At 37.2% G+C, this 9,369-nt stretch overlaps 1 long non-coding RNA gene across 1 annotated transcript in view; it reads left to right on the top strand.

Moving 5' to 3' along the window:
- The window catches only part of LOC135207876 (uncharacterized), a 244,361-nt gene that overhangs the window by 224,129 nt on the left and 10,863 nt on the right, over positions 1-9,369 (top strand). The window contains exon 3 of the long non-coding RNA XR_010313075.1: positions 3,628-3,723. This is a non-coding gene — a long non-coding RNA (uncharacterized LOC135207876). The remainder of the gene's footprint in view (positions 1-3,627; positions 3,724-9,369) is intronic.

The following is a 9,369-nucleotide window of genomic DNA, read 5'->3' as shown; positions in this document are numbered from 1 at the left end:
TACGTTTTCGTTTAACTCTGTCAGACCAGTAAACTGGTATTTGTGCATATTTTTCCTGCGCCTTGTTTTACCCCTTGCGTGCGATGACAAATGCCTATTCCATCGACAGTATTCAGTAAACCTTGAGGATTCTTGCCATCTCTATATCTCGAATAATATTGCTATATAAGCCTCCCATTTACGTCATAGTTTTGACTTCAGGCGCGGTCTGGCAACTTGCCTTATTTGTTATCTTCCAGCAGGCTTTCCTTTTCCTTATTTTGCATTGTCTTCCTTCGTGCAATCGCGTTCATGCACTCGCCCTGACATATCAGGGACAGCCTTCGTCATGAGCCTTTCAGACTCACTCTCGTCTTCTCATTCCATTGCTTCCGTTACTTCCTCGTGAGCCTCCCTCTCTCTCGCTCACGTGAACAGCTCACACTCTGCCTCAGCAGAATATTTCCGAGCACACTCCTTATTCTTCGACGTAACGCGTACCCAAAAATATAATCAAAATCCCTCCCGTCCCTTTTCTCTCACGTGAATGTTTATGCATCTTCGCCTCGGTGTATTGTTATTATTCATTCCACAGAGTGGTTATTTAAAGAAGCGATCCGTTATCTCTTTCAAGGTTACGAAGTCTGAATGTTCCCGTAATTTTACGACGTTCTCTATTCGAGAAAAACACTTGAAAGAAGAAGAAGAAGAAGAAGAAGAAGAAGAAGAAAGGATTTAGATGCTGCTTTCCACCAACCCAGGCGAATTTACTCTCGACTTTTATGGACTTGTTTACAAGATATTTTAGTGGTTATGACAATCGGGAAGGGCTATTTGACACTGGAAGTGAACCCTGGTCGGTTTTCTAGATCTCATTCTCCTTGACCCATCATCCTTCGATTTTCTCAGTTTCTCCTCTTCCTTTTATGCGAAGCATCCCAAACAAATTGAATTATTGTTGTTAAGACTTGGTGAGTACGTTAAGTGTATTTTAAGGATTAAAGTTTCTTATGCGCAATATATTTTTTTTTTTGTTTGCAATAAGCTAAAAAGAATATCCTTACTTATTACCCCTACCAATAGGCGTATATCGACGTTCTCTCTATTGGGTATGGGGCTAGCACCCTCATCCCATTCAGTGCATCAAATATCGAAACAGATCTTCGGAACCTGGTGTGAGTGGGAATGTGTCTAATCAACCACTAGAACCTAAGAAAGCATATGAGTAAATGACCTTCCATAAAAAAGCCTTTTGAATAAAGGATGGTGACCTCCAAATCCAATCGGAGCAATCGAGGGCATATGAAGTGGGCGTCCCTTGATAAAGGTGGAATTAGCACGCCGTTGAAAACCGAGCGGTAAAGGCTGACACATCTTTTATTACCGTTGACTTAGTCATACGACCTCTTCCGGTGACGAAATTGCCTCTATTTATCAACCGGTGGAAACGTGGAAGTGCTATCCCACTTCCCCAAATTGGTCGGATTTCCCGGCCTTTCGTGGCAGGAATTCAATCTCTACCACCGAAACACTTCGCATTTTCTCGGCGTTGGAGCTGAGGATATCTAATCTAGGAGTTTGCTTGTTGCCCAATTGCTCCGTTGCCGTGTTTTCTGTCTCTGTATGACCTATGCTATTTTTTGACACTTGTTTGCTGACAAAACTCTCTCTCCTGGTGGTTTTATTTGGAAGGTTCGGCAGTCGTCTGTATTTGGGTCTTTTAGTTTCAGTGCACTAACACGTATTCCGCTTCTGAACAACGATATGCAATAGATTATTAACACTTATTGGATTTCTTACGCACTTAGAACTCAGTTGACACACACACACGCACACACACACACACAGAACACACACACAGCATAATCCAGGCACTCAAGGGCTACAGCTTAGACATTGAAGCTGATCTGTTAGCGAAAGTTGAGGTTGCCACGTTTAGATATTTCCTTTTATTTAAACTACAGTGCATTCATAAGCTAAGAAATTTCCTAGTTACAAGTACGTTTTATTTCTACTATTGCAACTGTTAGTAATAAGGAGGGTGCAGTAATAAGTCTTTGTTTTTTCTTCGTCCTTTAGCTCACCTGAGACAAAAGCCAAGGTGAGCTTTCCTGGTCAAAGTATGCCCTGCATATCTATATGTAGTCAAAAACTGGCATACACCATGCACATTTCCGGTGCCTCAGAACTATTGAATTAATTTCAAACAAGCTTGGCGCAAAGCATTCTCTGGCGAAGGTGATTCAAGTTTGTTTAAATAGGAGCCATGCTCCTTCCTAATGGGAGATCAAGAAACATTGGGAATATGGTCATGTTAATCAACCACCTTCTTCCAGAGCTAGAAATAGAAAGCTTAGGATAAAACTTCTTCGCGTAGTGTATTTTTAAGTTTGTTTAAATCGTGGTCCCCTGACCAGGTGGGGTCGCATTAACGGATAAAATTTTTAGATTTGAATATGTAATAAAAAATTTAAGCTTCAAAAGCTGTCCCAAAACCAGAAAGGGGTAGTTTTTCGAATTATGTAAATTATCCTCCAAGGTTTCTATTCAAGTTTTCTCAAAACATGGTCTTAATGGCCAGGCTGGAACCACATTGAGGATCCAAAATTTTACATAGAATATATGTAGGATAATCTTAATCACAGACTTGCAAGACCAGTTAGTGGTTCAGATAAGCAGCGATGCTCACGCGGATCCTCTTCCTTCTCATGGTAAGAGGGACAATAATTGCAAAGTCCAATTCCTTTATAATTTCGATATTTTTCGATAGGCTTGACTTTGTATGGAAGCACACACAGCTTATCAGTGCTTTGCAATTTCTTAACTTTTTGATATCGTCCATATTTTCATATGTTGCTGAGTGGTCTAACATACCTTAAATTGACTCAAGCGAGATGTGAAATAATAATTAGATAACATTATAACAGACAATCGTGTGCCCACGTATGTTCATGAATGTAATGAAATAGTATAGTTTCACGCTGTACTATATGTTGATGTCTTCAGATCACGAGGACAACTCGTTCAAGTGAATAATCTTCAAAATCCTTATACTAGTCAAGCACATTTCATTCACTGAAAAAGTAACAGGACCTATTTCACACATATAACATCCGATAATTTGCATAGAATATAGATGTTGATTTTAAGACAAAATGTTGCTTTTAGGTATAAGAATAGTCTTCGAAAGTTCCCCCTTACAGCTTAGCTGGACAAACTGCCATGAAAATTTCTTGCATTTGGAACGTCCACAATTCGTGGTGTATGAGGACATAATTCTGTTTTCAAATCTTTTCACAAAATGCATGGGACTCATGTCAGTCACAAGCCCAGATATAAATGGAAGGACCCAGATATAAATGGAGGGCTATCGTCCCTTCCTTATAATGAACCAAGCGGAAATAGGCCATGATGGATCACAGAAGCTAGGAGAAAGTAAAGTAAGGGTGTGTTTTAATGTCACGTAGCATGATGATAGTACCTGTTGCGTGTATGTAGTATGAGGGACAAATTCCTAATCATTATTAACTATTAAGAATGTATTTTTTTAAAGTTTATTTACTCTGTAAATGCCTTGTAATTGTAATCTGCAAGCACGATAATGATCACCCAACGTGATTTTAATGTGTCGCTCTCTCTTTTTCGCAGGTATGTGGAACTTGGCACACTGCGTTGGTCTCCTGTATTCTTCTTCATCTGGGGTTTCACACATTCAACAATACCCGGCAGCAAGAAAGGCTTCCCGTGAGTACAAAATCTCTTCTCGTGTCAATTGTTAATTCGGATTAAGTTCGACCAAACTTATAATTCATCAATCGGTCGTACTATAAAAAAATCTAAGTACGTAGATTTATCAGGAACGTTAAATGCTTTACGCTGTCAGTATTAGTAAATAAAAATATTAATGTCTAGGGTAATACATGACATAACATTCAGTGATTCTAAATGATTAGATGCAAGTCATTCGTGCGAATCAAATTCGTTCAAGGTTTACTCATCCAGTCGATCTAGAGCGTTAAAGTAATTGTTTTCTTAATCATAACCAAGATTGAATTGACTTAACTTACGATGAATAAACATTACGATGGATGTAATAGAATTAAAATGACGGACTCTATTCGCTAAAGATTAGGATTACCAAAGGTTACCAGACATCGTGAGACAAAGTAAGAGGCGCGAAATTATTACCCGAGCAATCATTTTGTCAAGATGGTTCATGGTCGTCTCGGTTTGTTTAATCTCAATTGCAGTATATTATTTGGATTGCGATAGAGAAGTTACTGGGACACTTCGTCTTCACTGGGAATAGTTTTCTAGGTACGCGTATGCACGATTAGACGGAAAATATTCACATTAGTAAACAAATATTTAGGATAAAGAAGTTTTCGATCGTTCAAAGGTGTAGGTATAGATAATTCTCTCTCTCTCTCTCTCTCACACACACACACACACTATCGCTCGTTATGTGAATGATGAGATGTTAGAATAGGGCAAAACATCGACTAGACTAGAACTGGCAGGGTGTAAGAAATACAATATAAAAAAAAGATTTTAAACACATAAGAATGCATTTTAATGACATTTTAATTGAATACGGGTTATGCACAACAGATTTAAGTCTTACTGGGTCCCAGGTCATGTATAACTGGCAGATTGCAAAAGGATGAATAATTAATTTTTTGGGGGTTAATCAAATTAACTAAACCCAGGCATTACGATGGAGATTGATTTGTGGTGTTATCTGCTATTATAAGCAGCATGCACAAGGACACTAGAATCGCCCAAAAGTGGCGTCACGCTCACACACAAACAATTTTTCTGGCACCTTTTTTTTTCTGCCAGACTTTACATCCCGTTGTCGATATTGGTGGCAAAACTAGAGTTGCGTATGTTCAACCACCTTGCCGTCAGCACGAGCTCTTTAGCTCAAGGTGGCGCTGCACAAACGCATTTTTTTTTCACATTTCCTTGTGTCTTGCTATCTAACACCGATATGGACTCATGTTGTCTCACTGACCGAAATGTTCGTTACCGCATTCAGTCATTTTCTTCTAATAAGAATCAATCTGTATATATTATTTTCATCATAGTCATATACTTGATACTACCCATCTCGAAATTATAACTCCATAAGTTTCACTTTAAGGACAATTGTCGACTTTCTATAGATTTTCCTAAACATACTACGTGCTATGAATAGTGTCTAGCGTAATACTGAACTGCCATTGGTTTTTTCCAACAGTTCAGTAAGGAAGATTCCGTTTTTAGAATACTACACACCATAGCTCTACCATAACAGCAGGCAAAGTAGACTTCAATTCTGATCGCTTACCTGCATTTGCAGCCATTGCGGAAGCACTGAACATCCGCAGGACATCCCATCTTCAACCTTCTCTCCTGCGTGAGCAGAGGCTCCCGTACTGGCGGCAAGGGGACGGACATGCGCGACTTCGGTTTTGCCACCAATATTGGCTGAGGTGTTAAATATCCAGGAAAACGGTCTTTGACTTTGTGGCAGTGTGTCTCTGGCACGAGGAGAGAAGGGTGAAGGCATGGATGTTCAGTCTGTTCACCACTGACAGCAATAGCAGAGAAAACACTGGAAGTCTTTAGCCTGTGTTGGTAGAGGGTGTAACTGGGTGCAGTATTCTGAAGATTGAATTACCTTGAATATCTCCGTTGGGGGAAAAAAACAACGCTCAGATTCATATTCATGCTAGGACTGTCATGTCAGCCAAATCTAAGGAAGGTAGCAATTAGTACATGTGTATTTCTTTGGCAAGTACATATGCGACTGCTTCTGGAGAGAAGGTAATGATTGTTCGCGGTACCAACCATTAGGTACTTTGGTGTCTTATCAGTAGCAAGGTATCACATGATGTTGAAAGAAATCATTTCTGTGATGCAATCTTGAGCGAATTATATGATATGATAAATTTTACTCATTTCAAAGTTTTACTCGTTTCAAAGACACATGGAAGTTATCTGAATAAGTCTTCGGATAATGGCGCGTACTTTCCAAGGAAAGAGTTCCCAATGCCTAAATGTCAACCGCTTCGGTATACGTCACTTCTTGCAAAGGTCGCGATATACTTGATATCTACTATAACATTTGTAGTTATTTTTCTTTTTTATTTGCGAGGGGGGTGGTGGTGGTTGGGGGGCCGGGCAGTTTGGGAAGAATTGTTTACTATATTTGAGAGTTAAAATCAAGACCCCCAATAACAAACTGTACACAACGTATAACAACTGTTTTCATTAATTCCACTTTTATTTATTTACTTTGGTCTCAGATGTTGAGATAACTTACAAATAGTTTGTAGTGGTTGCGCTTTGCCGTCAGTGAGGCAGTTCAGTTTTATATATGAAAAAATTTCTTATACTGGTAATTTCGACTTTATCGTCTTTAGAGTATATTTTCTTCAATTTTTTTTTAAATAGTCCCTCTTCAAGGAAGAATGAGACTGGTTTATATTCTTTTCCCAAAGTTGCCTCTTGGTTCAGACTTACGAACTCCATAAAAACCATGTAGTGCCAATTTCAAGACACTCCCAACATGCATTTTCTAAGGTTTACCTAACACTCCACAAGTAGAGTGTTTCTAGATCCATCTTTTCATTTTCGAAGTTCAGGTTTCCACAGGACTTTCGAGTTTCTCATCAACGTTTGTACATGAAGTGTGTGTACTGTTTCGTTCACTGGCCGTTATTTTCCTCGTTGATATTTCTAAATATTCCCATTGTGCCTCATCGTTATGTCATGACGAGGTTCCCTCAGCCAGAATAAATTTTCCCAGTTCAGGGAGAACTTTCCCCTTTACAGATTGGGTATTTTCTTATATGATTGTTTTTCATGACTGGGTTATATTTGTCTATTTCTGTACTTCGCGAACTAATCACGCACAATGGAAAATACTGCTTTCAAGGTATCAGCATCCATGTCTTGCTTTGACTAAGATTCCAACTTGTACTGATACAGAATTGCTATACCTTGTAAATCTTGGTTTCTGACAAGTCATTATTTCCTCAAATTATTTACTTTTTACGTGTAATTTCTCGTATAAATGATGAAAGAATGTACACTAATATTTTAGCTGGAGGAGAATTAAAAGGACGTGGTTTGGTATTTACTGGTATATTTTTGAAGGGAACTCTTAGTACAAGGTGGTATCAGAGGCTTTTAGAAATCTGAGGGATAATGTGTGCATTCTTGAAGGTTATGTTCTTTTAAAGGTTGGAGGCATATTGATCTTTTATAAGAACGCATTTCGTCTTTCTTAAAAAGATGTTCGAAGAATATGTCTTCGAGTAATATTAAGCGCTTCCTCACAAATATTTTATTTTATTGTGAAAGCGAACGAACCTCTTGATAGAGTATATTTTGTTTAAATTTTTTAAAGAGGTATTGAATTTCTGGCTAATTTGTATTCGGGATGATTATTTTCAGAGCAAACTTCAGTTTCTCTGAAAGATGTGTTGGAGGCAGCAATTTCGAAGGAAATGAAAACACTGTTGACGTCAACAATACACTTTATTTACAAGACTACGAAAAATTTCCACAATATTTACAACAGTATTTACAAGAATATACATTCCTCAAACAGGAAAAAAATTAAGTTACTTCATCATTTATATATTATAAAGAATTCATAACATCTATGTATCAATTACACGATTTAAACAGACATTGGGGATTGCTACATATTAATGTTACTCAAACTTAACGTAAAAGGGGATGTTGTTATTAGAATGGAATGGTAAGTAAGGAATGCCCTTAGGTTTTTTCTTTCTACATAAGATTAAATATATATATATATAACATATATATAGGAATTACATAGGAATTAAGAGAGGAATGTTATCTTCTCCAGATTAATAAAATAATAGTAATAGGAAGTAAGGGGAAAATGCAGGGACAAAAATTGAAATCAATAGGAATAATGGATAATAATATGAAGAGAATTTTCGTGGAAAATATGCGAAGAGGAAATAACAGGAAATACATGATGACAAAATGTAATAAGACTGTAAGATTGTAGATGGGAATAACAAAAATGCTACAAAGTTGAGGGCAAAGGGGTATGGGAAAGGTAGAGGGAGTCTGTTAACTTTCGAGAAAAGAAAGAAGAAAGTTCAGAGTGTGAGAAAGAGAAAGCTGTAAAAGAGTAATGCGTTCCATTAATACAGTGCTTTTTGACAGTTAGCCACGTTTATATTTATATATCGTGAATGACTCAAAATTTACTTTAATTTCTAGGGATACCAATAAAAATCGTATTTTTTAACTATGATCAAATTTGCTAACGCGTTGACGATACATTTAACCGGGTTAAATTTGATGACAATAATACCAGCATTGAAAAAAAAAAAAAAAAGTCAGATTTTATTTTCGAAAACATCTTATAGTTAATCGAATTGCTTCAGATTCAGAAGACATATGACAGATTCTCAGAAAATCTAAAATTGTAATTATACGCGCAAATGACACATTTCTCTTGAGATTTAGCTAACTCTTTCAAAACTTGAGTGGAAAATTTCTCGAATTACCCTCTATACTGAAAAAAAAAATTAAGTAAAAAAAAAGGACCCGGTAACCAGGAATGATCTACTATAATCACTAGCATCTGAACAAATTATCGGTACCGAATACTAACTACAATTCTTTTCTGATAAAAGCCGTGATATGCATATGCATTTTTTTACAGGTCGATCGCAAGGCTGTTTGAGCGTTGTTTTGTCGGTATTTCTGAAACGTAAAGACTGCTAACATCCGCGACGAAGTCAAGGAAAGCAGGGGCGGGAAGGTTGCGTTTGGAAAACTAGACAGGTCTGCTGCGTGAGAAGAAGATATTAAAAGAACAACAGCGTTGCCATTGGAAATGCAACATATCGTAGGATGAGAAAGAATGGTTTGGTAGTTGAATGGTTAAGGATGAGGAAATAGCGACTGAATCGCATGCAGGCGATTTCACGACGCTCAGAGCATGTTATGAAAAGGTTACTTTCAGAAGTAGTTAAGAAAAATTATCGAGATGACGAACAAGATTGATGTCATATATATATATATATATACTATATATATATATATATATATATATATATATATATATTATATTATATATATATATATATAGAAGAGAGCGAGATAGAGAGAGAATAGGAAGAATAGAAGAATACACACACAGACGTATGAAATGTGACGCATTACATAGAGAAATGAAACGCGGAATGACAACTATGAATGAGAAAAATGATTCGCACAGGGAAAGAAAATTCAAATACAGCAGAGGACGAAACATTACGGATAGCTTTATAGAAAAAGACTGAGAAGCATTACTAAAATTTTGGAAGGGGGTACGACATTACGCAGAAAGTTAGGAATAAAAAATAC

The sequence above is a fragment of the Macrobrachium nipponense genome, chromosome 34, assembly GCF_015104395.2.
Source record: "Macrobrachium nipponense isolate FS-2020 chromosome 34, ASM1510439v2, whole genome shotgun sequence".
NCBI classification, from domain to species: Eukaryota; Metazoa; Arthropoda; class Malacostraca; order Decapoda; family Palaemonidae; genus Macrobrachium; species Macrobrachium nipponense.
This window is presented reverse-complemented; position numbering and strand designations above follow the sequence as displayed.